At 41.6% G+C, this 19,761-nt stretch overlaps 1 long non-coding RNA gene across 4 annotated transcripts in view; it reads right to left on the bottom strand.

The window, feature by feature from the left end:
* LOC130362820 (uncharacterized) overlaps positions 1-19,761 on the bottom strand; it is a 184,934-nt gene that overhangs the window by 143,617 nt on the left and 21,556 nt on the right. For 3 of the 4 annotated variants that reach the window (XR_008891585.1, XR_008891586.1, XR_008891584.1), the window contains exon 3: positions 15,165-15,346. This is a non-coding gene — a long non-coding RNA (uncharacterized LOC130362820). Of the gene's footprint in view, positions 1-903; positions 1,298-15,164; positions 15,347-19,761 lie in introns of those variants that run through there. The other variant, XR_008891583.1, reaches the window with a different exon arrangement.

Below are 19,761 nucleotides of genomic sequence, written 5' to 3' on the forward strand. Positions count from 1 at the left end.
CCGGTTTATAATAGTATACTGCATAAAGGATAGAATGGGGCTCTACTGTGCCAACGTATGTCTCTAATTTCATATAATATAAGCAAATTTCATCAGTCTCCATATGTAGGGAGATATTCTTCTATTGTAGCGCTTACGCAGCATATTTCACACTGCGCAAAATGTGCTGCACAGCAGGAAATCCGCTGCATATTCTCCGATCAGTATACAAACAGGGCTGCCCTTTTGCGCAGTGTGAAATACTGCGTGCTACAGCATTTCTTCATACATATGGCACCCAAAGGAGCCTTAGACTCTATGTGGGAGATTTATCAAAACTTGTGTAGAGAAAAATGGTGAAGTTGCCCATGGCAACCAATCAGATTGCTTATTTCATTTTTCACACACTCTTTAAATATAGAAGAAGCAATCTGATTGGTTGCTGTAGGCAACTGCACCACTCTTCTTCTGCACACATATTGATAAATCTCCCCCAATATAACCATAAAAGCCTTTATAATTACAAACTAAATCAAATATAATCTTGACCTATTGACTGTTCCATATGAAGTTTTTCTAATTAGTTACTATTACTTGCCATAAAGGTGACTTCCTGTGTAACTTAATATATTCTCTCTGTCCTACAAATAACAATTCTATTCATCCTCACAACTTGCTGAGTTTCCATTTTTTGTACTAGATTCTATTGTTGAACTCGGCAATTGTCTGCCAATGAGCAGCTGAGCCCACTGCATTGAAATAAAGTGACTAGAAAAGGATATTTCATGGAACGGGGAGAAACAGTCTGAAATTGTTTGAGCTGGATCATTACAGGTGCGAGGTCAAACCTATAAATAAACATGATGCAACTCAAAGGCAAAGGTCAAAGGCAAAAGTAGGAAAAATAGAACGAGAGACTTCAGAGGTGCAAATTGTTTTCATTTTTATTACTGCTATGATACAGAAAATATTCTCAATTTATACTTGGAAGAGGTCTTATTATTATTAAAAAAGAAAAAAAAAAGTCAACACAATGTGAAACCAATAAAACGAGAAAGAAATAAAATAGTTTACTCCTTCACAACAAAAAAGAGAAAACAGTATGAACTATTTTGATTCCTTAGGTTCTATTCATAGTTGCATTGTGGTTTCCATTAATAACAGAAACCATAATGAATTGCCTCTTTCTTCCCACAGAAGACAATATCGGCTCCTGACAGAAACCACTGTTGTATAAAGGGGTCACCAGGTTCCACTGGGATTTCCATTGTTTTACCTCTGTATGCCGCCCTATTCTTCCTGTCTAATCGGAAAGAATCTGTAAATGAACATGTGACAGGTGTAAGCATGGCTCACCAACATATTTGTGATTTTTTAGGGTTTATTTACACATACAGTATCTTGGGCATATTTCATGTGCAGAATTTGAAATCAAATATGAAGCCCCTATAAATAGAATGTGAATACACCCTAAATGGGACTCTCCAGTCCTGAATTTTATTTTATCAGGGGCATTGACAGGGTGAGGATAAACAGTTGCCCTGCTTCCCGTCTCACCACAGGACTCCGTTCCCCTGCTATTCACCCAGCTTCGGCCTCAGGGTGCTGCATTGTGACCAGCAGTCATAGGTTTGTGTATGACGTGGAAATCACTTACTCTATGTAAGTCTATGGGGGAGATTTTAACCTTTGCAGAGAAAAAGTTGACCAGTTGCCCATAGCAACCAATCAGTCATTTTTGAATAGGCCTTTAAACAGGCCAGAGAAATGAAAAAAAACTATCTGATTGGTTCCTATGGGCAACTGGTCAACTTCCACTGAACAGGTTTTGATTAATCTTCCCCATATATGAGACCCTCATTACATAGAGATGGTGACTCCCGCTTCGCACACAAACCCATGTGACTGGTTACAATGCAGTGCACAAGGACCAGAGCTGGGTGAATAGGAGGGGAACTAAGCCGTGCTGTAAGACAGAAACTGTTTAGCCTTGGCCTACTATTGCTTCTGATAAAATAAAATTGAGAGCAGAGATTTTAAATAGGAAATTAAATGGGTAAAACTGCTAAAATACATGGGGTGTGTGGGAGCAAGACTGCAGAATCAGAATCCTTTGGTTAGGGGATAAGATGTCTTTGGCCAGAATACCCCTTTTAAAAAAACAAAAACTTTTTATATGTCGCAGAGACATATAAATATAGATATAAAGTTGTGATCAGGCAGAGACTGAGTGTTCGGACCCCAACCAATTAGGAAGAATGAGCCGGAAGAAGTGAATGCTTACTGTGTTCTTTCCTGACTCTTTGTCAAGTTACTGTCTCATAACGTATGTGTATAGGACTGTCTCACCCACATGGACACTTCTCTCTGCCCTATTTCAGAACCCGACAGATAAAAACTTTTTACCTGTCCCTAAGACAATGTCAAAAGTTTTTATAATGACAGGTGCATTTCAATAATTTTATAAAGGAAAAAAAGTACTGTGCATCTGTATACAGCCTAGAAAATACAAGCTTAGTCATAATGGAGAAAACAAAAAGACCCCTTAAGGAACAGTATCTCCAGGATACTGATTGAGATCACGTAAAAAAAATCCTATATCCATGGATTTCATGGCTTCATTGTTTTAAAATTTGAAACAGCTTATGAAGAGCCAGTTATTTTATAATAAGGGTTCACATTACAATTTGCCTCATTGTTGCACGGAAAAGTTGGCATCTGGTCAAAATAGAGTTCTTATCAAGTTTTGTCTGGACCTGAATACATGCCCCAGACATAACATACACTTGCCCCTTTTCACTGTAAGCACGGCAAACACAGTGCAAGGTATAATTAAGTGCTGGACACTATGACGGATTACTGAGATCACCAGAGGGGCGACAGAATGTTATGGGGCGATTAACATACTATAAAAAGGTAAGGGTTAGCATCCTCTCAGATATCTGTAGGTAACACAAAGTCAATTGTTTAAGAGTGGCCACAGGTACCCTTTAAATGGAAAATGTTTTGAACAACCAGGAATCTTCCTATCACTGGATGCTCAACCAAACTTATTTAACCCCTTAAGGACCAATACAAATAAACCTGTACGCCCCTGAAAGACCAGGCCTGTTTTTTCAAATCGGGAATGTCTGTCTTTATTAGAGAATAACTCTGGTAACGTTTTGCCAATCACGATAATTCTGACATTGTGTTTTTGTCACAAGTTGTCCTTCATGTACATAGTAAAAGTAAGCCGATATCATTTGTAGATTTTTTTTTACTGACCAAATAGTTTATGAAACTTATACTTTCAGATGTCTACTTTATTTTGACATCATTTTTTTGTTTTTAATTAACATTTTAAATTAGTTAGAAGCCTAACAATTTAACTTGAAATTTTGAAAATGTTGAAAATTTGAAAAGCACAGTACATCTTTTTTATGTGCTATGCAAGGTTTGCAGAAATTTGAAGGTGGTAGAACATAGGAACACCCCCCCCCCCCCCAAATTACCCCATTTTAAAAACTAGACCCCTAAAGGTATTCGCTAGGGGGTACAGTGAGTATTTTAACACCATAGATTTTTGGCAGGAATTATTACAAAGTCAGTGTTAAAAATTTGAAATTTGAAATTTTTCACAAATGCATGATTTGGGGGGCATATTTTTTGTACATTACTTCTGATATTGAAAGAAATGCACCCTATATTTTATTTAGCTGCTTGTCCCATGTTCGGAAATACCCCCGCTTAGGCCATATATGGTTCCTTGGCCGCGTAGTAGGACTCAGAAGGAGAGATGCGCCATTTGGCTTTCAGGGCAGAACAGTACCCCCACCCCCACAAGTGACCCCATTTATATACCGCACCCCTACAAGTTATTGGCTGGACCAGGGACCTCTCTGATTGGTCCTTAGTCGGCTAGCAGTATAAAGCGTCTCTCTGTGACAGTTAAGGCTCCTGATGGATATATCCGCCATGTTGTGGGAATAAGCACCCGCTCATGGCGAATATATCCATCACTGCTGCGGCTGGGTAGCTCAGTGTGTCCGCTCATGACTGCCGATGGGAAATCTGCCGCTATGAGTGGACACACAAAGCTACCCAGCCGCAGCAGGGAGCTCATTACCGTGACTGCTGCATAGTGTGTAGGATCACATGGTGGACATCCGCAGCATATTACATGCTGCGGATGTCCGCCAATGCGATCCTACACATTATGCATTTTTCTTTATTAGATTAATTTAATAATTGTATTTTTAAATTATTTTTTTTACACTTTTATTACACTTTTATTTTATTTATTTATTTTTACACTTTTTAATGCTTTGAAATACTTAGTATTCCAAAGCATTGCAGTTATATGGTGCCTGCCAGTTTTCACTAGCAGGCAACAAATTAGGATGTGTCTCTGGCACGTCCTTTCAGGCAATACCCAGGGCAGACCTGGGGGTCTTTGTAGGACCCCCGGCTGCCCAGGTATGTAGCAGCACCCCAAGATGCTCCGGGGTGCTGCAGGAGAGACAGAGGGAGCCCCCCCCCCCCCTCTATCAGAACTCCTTACAGCGCGCGGTCACTTCTGACCGCGGCTGTAAGGGTTAAACTGTCGGGAGTGAACTTCACTCCCGGCAGTGCGGCAGGCCCCGGCCAGCCGCAGCCACACACAGCACCCCGCGATCGCGATGCGGGGTGCTGCAGGGGTGACAGAGTGAGCTCCCTCTGTGATGACACTTACAGCCCGCGGTCACTTCCGATCGCGGCTGTAAGGGTTAAAACTGCCGGGACCAAAGTTTACTTTGGTCCCAGCAGTGCAGCAGGTTCCCGGCTGTGTGATACAGCCGAGTCCCTGCCGCAATCTCGTGGGTGCACTGGGCAGCAGCCACGAGAATAATGGACGAGTATAGATGTCCAGGTGCCGAAACGCCCGCCAACCTGGACGTCTATACTCGTCCATGGTCGTTATCGGGTTAAAGGGGTTATCCACCATAAGGTGACTTTAGACAAACGCATGCCCAGCGAGGGCGAGGAGGAAGGTACAAGAGATATGCCAGTTACAACACGGAATCTTAGAGAGAGACAACGTCAAGTGGTTCCTCAACATCAAAGGAACAGAGGGAGGCGTTATAGGTAATAAATTTATCAAGATATGCACTGACAGACGAACAGGTGAAAGTGTTATCAAAAGGACTTACCTTTTCCCCGAGCATTGACTTTGACTATTTTGAGGCGATCAAGGACCTTCATCTCTTTGCTAGGAAAATTATGCTACGTAGGTACCATGGTAGCGGAGAGATGACGTCCTTGATCCCGGATGACTCACAGGTTCTGGCCATGCTGGAAGAATTATGGAGTGAGGCCCAAGGTGAGAGTAATGACCCAATACCAGGGGGCATACAGAAAAAGTCCACGACCTTCCCACCCTTTGCACTTTGTCCGCAGGTTGAAGTATTTGTCAAATTGGTCTCTGAGGACCTTAAGATGCTACAGGGCCAACGTTGGGATAACCTCACTGGTAGTGAACGTATAGCACTTAAACAACTGAGGAGTATTAAAGATGTCATCTATAAACCTGCGGACAAAGGTGGCAACGTGGTGGTTTGGCCGTGCGACATGTATGAGAAGGAGGCCAGACGCCAGCTAAATGATGTTAGAGTGTATCGCCAATTATCTAGCAACCCTATGACAGTATTTCAGGGTAAATTATGTAGAATTTTGGACAGAGCTGTGGACGAAGGTATTATATCAAGAAAGGTCCGGGATGGCTTGGTTGTGACTCATCCGAGGGTATCAACCCTATACCTCCTGCCTAAAGTCCATAAGAGTGTAACTTGCCCCCCGGGACGTCCCATAATATCTGGGATAGGGAGTTTGACGGAGGTGGTATGTCAGTTCTTGGATTTTTATTTGAAGCCACTTGTCGAGTCCCTGCCATCATACTTACGCGACTCCACTGATGTCCTTAAATGTTTTGAGGAGATTAGATTGGAGGAGGATATGGTCATCGTGACAAGTGATGTGGAGTCGCTCTATACCTCTATCGCACATGATGACGGACTGCGCGCATGCAAATTCTTTCTCAGTACCAGTAATCTTTCATCACAACTTATGGATTTACTGTTAGAACTGTTGGAATTTGTTTTGAGACATAATTTTTTCATTTTTTGTGACAAATTTTATTTACAGATCAGTGGGACTGCTATGGGGGCGCCTTGTGCGCCCCCATATGCAAATTTATTCATGGGATACTGGGAGAGAGCAATGATCCAGGATGGTGAGCATGCATGCGTGCAGTCCGTCATCATGTGGCGTCGTTATATTGATGACATCATTTTTGTATGGCAGGGACCGACAGATGACTTGGAAAGATTTTTAGCTTATTTACAGGACAATTCCATGAATGTCAGGTTGACCAGTAAGTGGAGTAGGTCCAATATGGACTTTTTGGATGTTAAGTTGATAGTTGAAATGGATGGGTCAATATCGACTGACATTCATAGGAAAGAGACCTCCGTCAACTCCTATCTATTGGCTAGCTCATTTCACCCTCCCCATGTTATTGGGGGAATACCCCGGGGGCAACTCATACGGGCTAAACGTATATGCTCTAATGATACCTTGTTTGATAGACAAGCGGATGATATGGTTAATCGATTTTCTAGCAGGGGATACCCACGTGATAAGGTAGTGCAGGAGTGGTTACAAGTTAAACAAATACCGAGGAAGACACTTATGAACAAGAAGGAGAAGAAGGAGGATGAGGGAGTTGGACACACGAGGTTCATATCCCAGTTTAACAAACAATGGTCAGGGATGCGGAGGATCTTGACACGCCATTGGCACGTCTTACACAGTGATGCCAAGTTAAGACACCTACTACCGGATAGGCCTCTTATGACACCCAGGAGGGCACCCAACTTGAGGGACTTATTGGTGACCAGCCATTATGGCCCTCCCAGGTCAGGACAATATTTGTTTGGATCAAGGGGACCGCCCTGGGGCAACTATCCTTGTGGTAGATGTGGAGCCTGTTCCGTTATGGAAAGGACTCAGAATTTTGCCAACTCTGACAGGACGAGGGAATATAAGATTGTCCACACCATCAACTGTGGTGTCTCTGGTGTGGTTTATCACGCGCGCTGCCCATGCAATAAAATCTATGTGGGTATGACCACACGGGAAATGAGAGCGCGCGTGATGGAGCACATCAGGGACATCAAAAATTCTGCACGCGATGATTGGATAGATGAGGGTGGATCACGTGGGAAACCTCTAGCTAGACATTTTAAGATCATGCACCAATCCAATTGGAGATTACTGAAGGTCAAGGGCATTGATAGGATTTATATGGGGAATAGAGGAGGCGATGCCACAAGGGCCCTCCTACGCAAGGAGACTAAATGGATTGTGACATTGGATACCATGGCCCCTAAAGGGCTAAATGAATATGTGAGTTTCTCTCCCTTCCTATAATTTGGGACTTGTTTTTAATGACTGTTTCTTTTATTGAGGTACTACTGTGCTCTTTGTGATGAAGTGACGTATATGACCTAAGGAGGAGTGAGTCGATTGGCATCATTGCAAGAATCATTTTTCACCCACATGGAAGAATAACAATTGAAAGATGTGGACCCACTTGCTTATCCGACAGTAAAGGATTTGGACTCTCAAAACATGGGACTGATATATAACAATAATGGATAGGAATCTTTTTGTCCTGAGGACCAATTGGGTCTAATGCATATTGTAAAGTTGTGTCCAGGTTTTGGGAATTTTCACTATGTGGTTATAGGCAAACGTGTAGGCTGTGTTGTGAATGTGGTATGGGTGTGTAGGTGGTGGGTCACAGTGTATTATCACACAGCATGGGGTGTAGGTGTGTATGTATGTGGGTTTGGTATTAGATATTTGGGGGTGCGGGGGGGGGATGGGGGGGTTATTGATTGGTATGAGTGTGTGGTGTATGGGTTGTTAGCTACCATGGATATGGATACCATAAGGAAGGGGGGATGGGGTATGGGGGGGAGGTTGTCGTCATTATTACACGAATTAATGAATTAATCAATTACAATTACACTTGCACTATAATTAGTTTAGGTTATTTATATCTTCACATTATGTTCACTAGCACATACAATGATCACAAGTACACATAATAGGGGGTTTATCACTAGGTGTTTCATTGAGCTTTGCTCTCTTATGGGAATATTATCAATTGCATATATGTATGATATATCATCTATTTTTGGGTATTATGGTGTTGGGTCGTGCATGCATGGGTATGTATGTGGGTGTGTGCGCATGCATACATGTATACACATGGGTGTGTGTGTGTATTTATGTATGTGCATTCACTTCATATATATATATATATATATATATATATATATATTTTACATATATAGAAAAATTCTCACACAATATTATTTCACTTTTTTAATCATTGTTTATATTGTTTCCATGATAAGTGTAAATGGAGGGATTGGTTAGAATATATCATTGGATATGGGACATTAGGTGTAGGCTGTGGGACTCTTGTGTAGGTTCCATACTAGTATATAGGGGGCTCCCTAAAGACAAGGATACATAGTTACGAGAGATATCAAGTGATTATACGATAAATATGGATAGTGGTATGGTTCATAGGTCCTCATGATTCTTGCTTTGATAGACAATGAGGGTATCAAATTGTATTGTAAAAATTGATTTATATTTGCTCTGATAGATAATGAGGGTATTAAAATTATATTGTAAAAATTGATTCATATTTAGGATCGAATGGTATGGTATTCCTACTTTTGATGTTTGATATATGATCATTATTTCTATTCTATATACATATTTCTTAATACAGTGCAAACAATTTATAATCTTATATACCTTTCCCTTGTTGGGATATGCGATGCGGCTCCCCTAGTGGATACCTGAGGATGGTTACGCTCGGAGCGCATGCGCGGATTCGTGGCGCTATGCCGCCTTTCAGAGGGCAGTCAGTACGGGCGGATGTGCTTCAAGTTATGATGCGCATCCGTCGGAGACGCCACCCGGAAGTCGTCCGGCGTCCGGTTCCGCTACATGCGCCATTTGAGGGCGACCATATAAATAGCCGGTAGTTCCTACCTCATGTAGCGCCTCTTGAGAAAGGAATCATCCGAAACACGTGTCGAGGTTGCAGGATCATCACTGGGAAGCCGTCAGCATGTCACAATTAGGTATTGTGTTGATTTAAGTTATTGTGTTTTTATGTGCTGACCAAACTAATACTGCTAGACTGTATATGGCATTACCGATTACTGTATATATCCCAGTGATATCCTGCTTAGCTTTGTGTTGGTTTTTTTTTAAGGGTGGGTCATTTTATGGGTGTTTTTTCTACCTGTTTTTGTATATATAATAAAGAGGAATTTTTTGACTATATCTTTGGGCTAATTTTGTAGGTTATTGACTTTAGTACTTATCTGCCAGACAGTAATTGACATGCTTAGGAAGGATCCGTGCTTGTCTTGGGGCTAAATGTTTGTGTTGTGAGATTACCATAAAGCTGCTGCTTTCTTTTTGTTAACTGGCTATTTCCTGTTTGAGTTACTTCCCTCCAACTCCTAGGATTCCTTGTTTGTAAGTGTTAGGTAATTTTTACCTCTCCCACACATCAGCTACTCCACCCATTGCAGCACACCTGCTGCCCTCTGGAGAATGATCTTCCCCACCCAGCGGCCATTCAACGCATTAAAATACAAGCTCCCTTTCAACATCTGACTAGTGTTCTAATTTTTATGCTGCTAAAAATGAACATTGGAGCAAAGATCACATAAGAATTGGGAGACCATTCATCAAACACAGGTACAGACACTATATTATGAACTACACTAACTTTACAGCCCCTGTAGTACAGTCAAATGAAAAAAAAATCCTGGAAAACCCTTTAAATTGGGAAAGAAGGGCCTTGGCAAAATGGGTAACCAAGAAAACAGTGGTCACTCTGACTGAGCTCCAAGTACCCTGTGTGCAGATGAGAGAAACTTTCAGAAGGTAACCCATCACTGCAGCCCCCACAATCTGCGGTATATGGAAAAGTGGCCAGAAAGAAGCCTTTCCTTAGTAAAATAAAACCTGACTGAGTTTTCAAACAAGATCCTTTGATCTCGTGAAACTAAGATTGAACTTTTTGGCCTCAATTTTAAGCATCATGTCTAGAGGAAACAAAGCACTAGCCCCTAAGTACCATTTCTACAGTGAAGCATGGTGGAGGCAGCATCATGTTGTAGGGGAAGTTTTCAGAGCCTGGGACAAAGAGACTGATCAGGGTTGAAGGAAAGCTGAATGGAGTAAAGTGCATAGATATTCTTAATGAAAACCTGATCCAGAATGCTCTAGACCTAAGACTAGGCTAAGGGTTCACCTTCCAACAAGATAATGACCCTAAGCACACAGCCAAGACAACACTGGAGTGGCTTAGGGACAACTCTGTGAGCTTTGAACTTAATGAAACCTGAAAATGGCTTTAACCAATGGTCCCCATCCAATCTGAAAGAGCTTGAGAGGATCTGCAGAGAATAAATAGCAGGAAGTCCCCAAATCCAGGTATACATAATACCCAAGAAGACTGGAAGCTGTAATAACTGCCAAAGGTGTCTCAACTAAAAACTAAGTAAACAGTGGTCTCTTGGTCGCTTGAACAATGGGCCCCCACAGCGTATGGTCTGCTGGAACGGGTGCACTGTCTCCATGAAGATGGTTTCACATGCCAGCAAAGTAGTCTCTAGGAAGAAGGGAAGTTGGTGTTTCTGCTGTTAAGATCAGTGGTCTGGTGGTGAGTAACTGTGAGCGCTCAAGTCTTACCCCTAGCAGAAGTGGAATAACTGGAAGGTACGGTGTTTTGCTCAGTGGTGTGCAGCAGGGTTATGGAGGATCGCACAAGGTGCAGTGAGAAATGAAAATTCTCAGTGACATACTAACCACTGTCATTATGGTGGCAAAATGATGGGGAAATTTTATTTTGTCTTATATATTAGCACATGGACTCAATATAACAATATGTGAAACAAAATAAAAGGGTCTATAGACTTTCTGAATGCATTGTATGTTACTATGTTATGATACATGCCTTTATTTTACATTTGTTTGAAACAACAGGTACCCTTTAACTTTTGTGACTTGGAAATAAATAAAAGAAGCAGGGGATCTTTGACTTTCGCACAGTCCTGTAAATTTGCATTTACCAACACCTATTTTCTTAATTATTAGAACAATACATTATGTGGGTGTTAACAGGAAGCAGCAACTGTATGAAAATAACAGAAGGTCTTCTTGGGAAAATGCCAGTTTCAAACACTATTTCTGGCTCAAAACATGCAGTGATTTAGTTTTACTGATATTATTTTGGATTGTCAAGCTGTTCTCAACATTTACTGCACAACCAGTACATATTTTTCATTAGAATGATTGCACAGTAGTAAAGAAATAATTTATTAAATCTCCTAGGAACATTACACACACTCAGCAAATAGGTGATCAGACCAGAGGACTCAATCTGGAAGACAAATAAGGTGTGTATATTGATTGGCACAATTTATTTTCCTTAAAATGTGTTTTTAAAGAAAAAAGAAACCTCTCGGTATGGTCAAGGGTGCAGATGCCTGCAGAGCAGGTGATTATGGGTGTAGCTATTCTGGGAAAACAGTTACAATGCTACGCTGCCAAAGTAGCTCTGTGGCTGCTTCTTTATAAGGCCATGTTCACACAGTCGTAAAATGTGCGGAATGCCCACTTGGAAAACAAGGGAAGACATTCCGTACATCTGAATGTTCCGGCGGGCGGTAGGACCGCTCGGAAATACACAATCTCCTAGACAGCAATGCATTTCTGAGTGAAATCAGTAGAAAGAATAGACATGTCTATTCTTTCAACAGACGCTGTAATTGAGATTTCCGCCATGGAAATTCCGCCATGTGCAAAGTACAGCAGAATCCCATTGAAATCAATATTCAGACAGAATAACCTGGCAAAATTAGGCACAGACATTCCACTATGTGAACATAGCCTTAAGGGGGTATTCCAGGTTTTTAGTACTTTTAAGTAAAGTAAAGTAATCCCAATGGCTGGAAGAACAGACCAGTAAGAATGGACATTCACTGGAAAAACACCTGTATAATAGTATGATCTGGAATATTTACCCCAAGATCTCATATAATTAAGCATACCTTTATTTCACCCTTGTGCTTTGATATATTCATATTGTCTAATTCTTTCGATAAGATTTTCTCAGGCTTTAAATTCTGGAACCTTGTCACAAAGCCAGACTCTTAAAAACAACGTCTTTACACACATAAATAGTATTGAGATTAACTCCTTGTATGTATTTCTCCCTCGCCAATCACCCAAAATAACCTGAGGCAGGCTTAAGGAGGACTCATGCTCCAGCACCCCCCTAACGAACATTTCATGAAAGCTTTTTGCCCAAAACCCCTGAATAACCACACAATCCCAAATAAAATGAGCCGTGTCTGCATCCTCTATTCTACAACGGTGACAGCTCGAATCTACCCTAGCCAAGTACTTTGGAGAAATATATGTGTTGTGAAAAATCCTAAATTGCGGGATTTTAAAATTAGTGTTAGTCGAGAAAGGTTTACCATGTTGAAGAATGACCCCCCATTGTTCTGAACCCAGTTGGGTACCATCTTTATCCCACTTAAGCTTAATTTTAGAGTGTAGTACTTTCCCAATTTCTTTTCTAAATAATCTATAAATTCCAACCGTGGTGCATTTATCCCTATCCCAGCTATGTATATAATCAATCACATAGCTATCAACAATATTAAAAAAATTCCTATCAATTTTGAATCTATCCGCTTCTTTCAATTGAGTGTACCAGAAAAAGTGTTTTTGTTCTAAGCTAAATTCCCTCCGTAACTTTGAAAATTCTTTCAACACACCTTCGTGAAAAGTTGTTTGACTAGTGTAACTCCACGTGAAACCCAAAACACTTGATACCCAATTTTGAAAAATTCAACCAAATTCACATTGTTCCACAATGGGGAAAGTGATAAACTATCCTTAACCCTACAAATTTTCCTGAGTGTATACCAGGACTTTTTAAACACTTCACCATATGAAAGTTTCTTACAAAACTCTGTATAAATTTATACTTCTCAGTGTCAAAGCAATACTTTATAATGGGTAGGTCTTGTCCATTAAACAGCTTACATTGACGTGGTCTGAAATGGCAGGAGGTGCTCAACCCCAAGTGCAGTTGTGCACCTATGCTGGGGTGGAGGTCATGCACTTGTGGTCCGTTGCTATGGGCGATCCCCAGCATAATATGCATACAATGGGGGATGCCTGCAGATGGTAACATCAATGACATCCTACACAAGATAAATATGTGGATACGTAACACTTATAATTTAAACAAACAACTACATTGACGTGGTCTGAAATGGCAGGAGATGATCAACCCCAAGTGCAGTTGTGCACCTACGCTGGGGTGGAGGTCCTGCATTTGTGGACCACAATATAGGTTCAGTACTGTGGTAGATGTAAACAATGGCATTAGCTAACCCTCAAAACTGATGTAAAATTGAGACATTAGCCAGCATATCCTTAGATTAAGAACATACCTGAGCCCGCACACAAACGCCAAGGTTTCTCAAGTGGTACGGGACCTAACACTAACCTACCTGTGCAGGATAAGCAAAACCAGGAAACAAATTACAGCAGCATTAGGTCCGATTTGTAGACTGCTCCCTGGTTACCTCCAGTGTGACTAAACACACATACAATGGGGGGCGGAGACAGGCTACAAGCCCCACCCTGGTTGGCTAATATATTGCAGGCCTCACAGGTGAAATCTTAATGCTACCCAATATGATAAAAGGGTGCATTAGTATAAACTCCAGCATTTGTGGACAACAATATCGGTTCACTACTGGGGTAGATGTAAACAATGACATTAACTAACCCTCAAAACTGATGTAAAATTGAGACATTAGCCAGCATATCCTTAGATGAAGAACATACCTGAGCCCGCACACCAACGGCAAGGCTTCTCAAGTGGTACGGGTTTATACTAATGCACCCTTTTATCATATTGGGTTGCATTAAGGTTTCACCTGTGAGGCCGGCAATACATTAGCCAACCAGGGTGGGGCTTGTAGCCTGTCTCCCCCTCCCATTGTATGTGTGTTTAGTCACACTGGAGGTAACTGGGGAGGAGTCTACAAGTCGGACCTAATGCTGCTGTAATTTGGTTCTTGGTTGCTTATCCGGCACAGGTAGGTTAGTGTTAGGTCCCGTACCACTTGAGAAACCTTGGCGTTGGTGTCCGGGCTCAGGAATGTCCTTCATCTATGGATATACTGGCTAATGTCTCAATTTTACATCAGTTTTGAGGGTTAGCTAATGTCATTGTTTACATCTACCATAGTTCTGAACCCATATTGTGGTCCACAAATGCAGGACCTCCACCCCAGCGTAGGTGCACAACTGCACTTGGGGTTGATCATCTCCTGCCATTTCAGACCACGTCAATGTAGTTGTAGGTCTTGTCCCCCTTTTAAAAAATTAATCACTTTGGCTAAGAAAAAAAGTTAAAAATTAGGGAGTCCTAGCCCCCCATCTTCTTCATTAAGAGAAAAAAGTTTTAGTCTCGACCTTTTGCGGCCCCATATAAATATATTTCGAATACGCTCAAAAGTCTCAAACCATTTCTCAGTGATCCAAATTGGGGAGGCGTTCAATATATAGAGTCTGAGGGAGGATAACCATTTTAATAGTCATAATGCAATCAGACATTGACAATGGGAGTTTTGACCAGACATTAATTTCAGTTTTAACAGATTTCACAAGAGGCATCATATAAAGCTCATAATATTTTTTTTGAATGTGAGTTTAACCCCTATATATTGTAAAGCTTTCTTAGGGCCAACAATCTCAAAAGTAAACAGATTTGGGGGATATTCATATCCAATAGGCAACAAATCGGATTTACTCCAGTTAATACATAGTCCGAATATTGCACCAAATTCATTAATTATAGATATAATGTTGAAGAAGAAAGCAACTTCTGCACTGCTGAAACCACTTGTATTCAAGACCACTGTCAGTAAACGGCATGTACGTATCCCCAGATCAGCAGATGAGAGGTGCTTCACATACAGATATAGCAATTGTTCAATTGTGCATGTCATCAAGAAAAAAGGAGCACTCACCAATGTCTTGCCGAATCTATTCAGTCTTTATTCATAAAAGATCTTCTGGGGTACAGGAGCTGGATGGGAGAGCGGTGTACTGGCGTGGGGGGAGGACTGGGCCACGGACCGTATCCCGCACAATGCACTTCGTCAGGCCCCTAGCGCACTTCCGTGTGCAACGCGTTTATATCACCCAGAACCTGTCACCATGGTGAATGTAAACAAAATACAAAAACAGGTGCAGGTAAGTAAAAACAAACTTACTTAACATGCTCTTGTTGATATTAACCCCTTAAGGACTCATGACGTTCTCATACGTCTTCATTTCAGAGTCCTTAAGGACTCATGACGTATGAGAACGTCATGAGCTTTCCCGCCCCCCCGCAGCCAGCTGGAGCGGAGCCAGTGCCTGATGCCTGCTGAAATCATTCAGCAGGCATCACGGCATATCGCCCAGGGGGGTCATGATGACCTCCCATGTCGGCGATGGCCGCAGATCGCTGTACAATTGGGTCTCCAGTGACCCGGAATTACTGGCTGATCTGATGGCCCCGAACAGCCATAGCCAGCAGGGGTGAGGTGGCACTGGTGCCACCTCACGATCGCCCTGATTCATCGGCCGGTTTACCGGCCGACCAATCAGGGCACCTGCTGCGGGTGTCACTCCCGCAACCCGCTCCGCCCCTCTTCCGGAGGACGTGAGCGGGTGCGGGAAGTTGACCCTGGCAACTGGGGACCCCGATCCCCGGCATCCCTGTTGGGATCGGGGCCCCAGGAGCGGCGGCGGCGATGAGGGACTGACCTGTGTGCCGGAGCAGCAGTAGGAACTGAGTGACAGCCTCCTGCTGTTGCTTAGCAACAGCTCCCAGCATGCAAAATGGGCATGCTGGGAGCTGTAGTTATGCAACAGCAGGAGGCAGACCACCACAACTCCCAGCATTCCCTTATGGGCATGCTGGGACTTATAGTTTTGCAACAGCTGGAGGCACATTTTTTCTATGGAAAAGTGTACCTTCAGCTGTTGTATAACTACAACTCCCAGCTTGCACAATCAGCTAAAGTGCATGCTGGGAGTTGTAGTGGTGCATCTGCTGGTTGCATAACTACTACTCCCAGCATGCCCGTTGGCTGTCGGTGACTGCTGAGAGTTGTAGTTTTGCAACAGCTGAAGGCACACTGGTTGCAAAACACTGAGTTTGTTACCAAACTCGGTGTTACACAACCAGTGTGCCTCCAGCTGTTGCAAAACTACAACTCCCAGCATGCACTGATAGACCATACATGCTGGGAGTTGTAGTTTTGCAATCGCTGGATGTTTCTCCCCCCAATGTGAATGTACAGGGTACACTCACATGGGCGGAGGTTTACAGTAAGTATCCGGCTGCAAGTTTGAGCTGCGGCAAATTTTCTGCCGCAGCTCAAACTGCCAGCGAGAAACTACTGTAAACCCCCGCCCGTGTGACTGTACCCTAAAAACACTACACTACACTACACTAACACAAAATAAAAATGAAAAACGTCTGGTACGCCACTGTTTCCAAAACGGAGCCTCCAGCTGTTGCAAAACAACTACTCCCAGTATTGCCAGACCGCCACTGACTGTCCAAGCATGCTGGGAGTTTTACAACAGCTGGAGGCACCCTGTTTGGGAATCACTGGCGTAGAATACCCTATGTCCACCCCTATGCAAGTCCCTAATTTAGGCCTCAAATGCGCATGGCGCTCTTTCACTTTGGAGCCCTGTCATATTTCAAGGCAACAGTTTAGGGTCACATATGGGGTTTTGCCATACTCGGGAGAAATTGTGTTACAAATTTTGGGGAGTATTTTCTGCTATTACCCTTTTTAAAAATGTAAAATTTTTGGGAAACCAAGCATTTTAGGTCAAAATTATTATTTTTTTTTACATGCAAAAGTCGTGAAACACCTGTGGGATATTAAGGTTTCCAAAATGGTATGCCATGCGTTTTTTTTTTTTTTTTTGCTGTTCTGGCACCATAGGGGCTTCCTAAATGTGGCATGCCCCCAGAGCAAAATTTGCTTCCAAAACGCCAAATGTGACTCCTTCTCTTCTGAGACCTGTAGTGCGCCAGCAGAGCACTTTTCACCCCCATATGGGGTGTTTTCTAAATCGGGAGAAATTGGGCTTCAAATTTTGGGGGGGAATTTTCTGCTATTACCCTTTTTAAAAATGTAAAGATTTTTTTACATATGCAAAAGTTGTGAATCACCTGTGGAGTATTAAGGTTCACTTTACCCCTTGTTATGTTCCCCGAGGGGTCTAGTTTCCAAAATGGTATGATATGTGGTTTTTTTTTGTTTTTTGCTGTTCTGGCACCATAGGGGCTTCCTAAAGGTGACATGCCCCCCAAAAACCATTTGTCGCTCCTTCCCTTCTGAGCCCTCTACTGCGCCCGCTGAACAATTAACATAGACATATGAGGTATGTCCTTACTCGAGAGAAACTGGGCTACAAATACAAGTAAAAATTTTCTCCCTTTTACCTCTTGCAAAAATTAAAAAATTGGGTCTACAAGAACATGCGAGTGTAAAAAATGAAGATTTTTTATTTTCTCCTTCACTTTGCTGCTATTCCTGTGAAACACCTAAAGGGTTAAAACACTTACTGAATGTCATTTTGAATACTTTGGGGGGTGCAGTTTTTATAATGGGGTCATTTGTGGGGTATTTCTAATATGAAGACCCTTCAAATCCACTTCAAAACTGAACTGGTCCCTGAAAAATAAGGAGTTTGAAAATGTTGTGAAAAATTTGAAAATTGCTGCTGAACTTTGAAGCCCTCTGATGTCTTCCAAAAGCAAAACTCATAAATTTTATGATGCAAACATAAAGTAGACATATTGTATATGTGAACCCCCAAAAAATAATTTTGAACATCCATTTTCCATACAAGCAGAAAGCTTCAAAGTTAGAAAAATGCAAAATTTTCATTTTTTTTCATCAAATTTGGGGATTTTTTTTTACCAAGAAAGGATGCAATTTCCCACAAAAATTTACCACTATGTTAAAGTAGAATATGTCACGAAAAAACAATCTCGGAATCAGAATGATCAGTAAAAGCATTCCAGAGTTATTAATGTTTAAAGTGACTTTAAATTGAATTGCAAAAAACATCCGAGTCCTTAAGGTGAAAAAGGGCTAAGTCCTTAAGGGGTTAATAATCATCATCGGGTTTTTATGTTTTGCATAAATTAAAGTACTACTTCTACCCGATCTTTAAGCCCCATCGGCCCAGTGGCATTCAGCTTAGATATCCACTTGGCTTCTTTAACCAGCAATTGCCGATGGTGGTCTCCTCCCCTTCTGGAAACATTAACCTGTTCTATAGCTGAAAATTTCAATGCTTTAGGGTTATGCTGATGCTTTTTTACAACATGAGCGATCATTTTCGTTGCACCTGTGCCACTGGTTATTGATTTCAGATGTTCCCTAATGCGGTGATCTAGGGGACAAATTGTTTTCCCTATATAGAAAAAAACGCAATCACAAAACAGGGCATATACTACGAATTTAGATCTGCATGTCAGGAAATCATTAATTGTTATTTTTTCTCCTCCTAAAAGTTATTTCTTTGGATCTAGAATTTTGGGGACACAAAGGACAATTCCCACAAGGGAAATTGCCCTTTGGTTTAGAGATGCATAACCAATCCTTTTTCTTTTCACTTTTGTTGTTTTTTTTTTACCTCAGAAAATCATGTATAGTTTTATTTCCTTTGTATGTCACAATGGGTTTCTGTTTAGTATGTTCCTCTAAATCCGTATCTTGCTGTAACATATACCAATTCTGGTATATCGCTTTCCTAATAGCATTATTCACTGGCGTGTTTTTAAATGCAAAGATGAAGCCATTGTTTGCTCCATCTGTTTGCGGTTTTCTTTTTTTTGGTTTCAGTAATTCTGAACGAGGAACTAATTCTACCCTCTCTCTTGCTTCAGAATCTCTTTTGGATAGCCTCGTCTTTCAAATCTGTGACATAAATCATCTACTTGTTGCTGGTAAGATGCGGTGTCATTGTTAATGCGTTTTAATCTGATCATTTGGTTATATGGTATACTGTTCCTGGTCTGAACAGGGTGTGAAGATTTATAATGTAAAAATGCGTTTCTTGAAATCGGCTTTCTATGGCCTGCTGTAATTATCTTGCCTTCATTAATGTTGATCTTTACATCATGTGTCATGACCAAAGTAAGAGGTGAATGCCATGTTGACAGTATTGACCTGGTTAAGATATTGCACAAACTGATTGAATTGTTGCTCACTGCCACTCCATATAACGAACACATCATCAACAAATCTCCAGATTGTCTTGATGTGTTCGCTAAATGGGCTGTTGTATATATGTTATTTGTTCATTCACATGCAAACTTGTATTCATATTTTGCTGCCCCTCTTGCTAGGCTCCCTGCTGCTGCTCCTGACTTTGATGTCTGCAATTCTTATAATCATTGGTCTCCCTTCCATTACGTATCTCTAATTCCTTAACCATGGTCACCATCATAACGTGGAATGTAAAGGGCCTCCACTCTCCTTATAAGCAGCGGCTCTTGCTTTGTTTCCATAAAGGAGTACTCCAGCGCAAAATAACGTATCC

Source organism: Hyla sarda, chromosome 3 (assembly GCF_029499605.1).
Source record: "Hyla sarda isolate aHylSar1 chromosome 3, aHylSar1.hap1, whole genome shotgun sequence".
NCBI classification, from domain to species: domain Eukaryota; kingdom Metazoa; phylum Chordata; class Amphibia; order Anura; family Hylidae; genus Hyla; species Hyla sarda.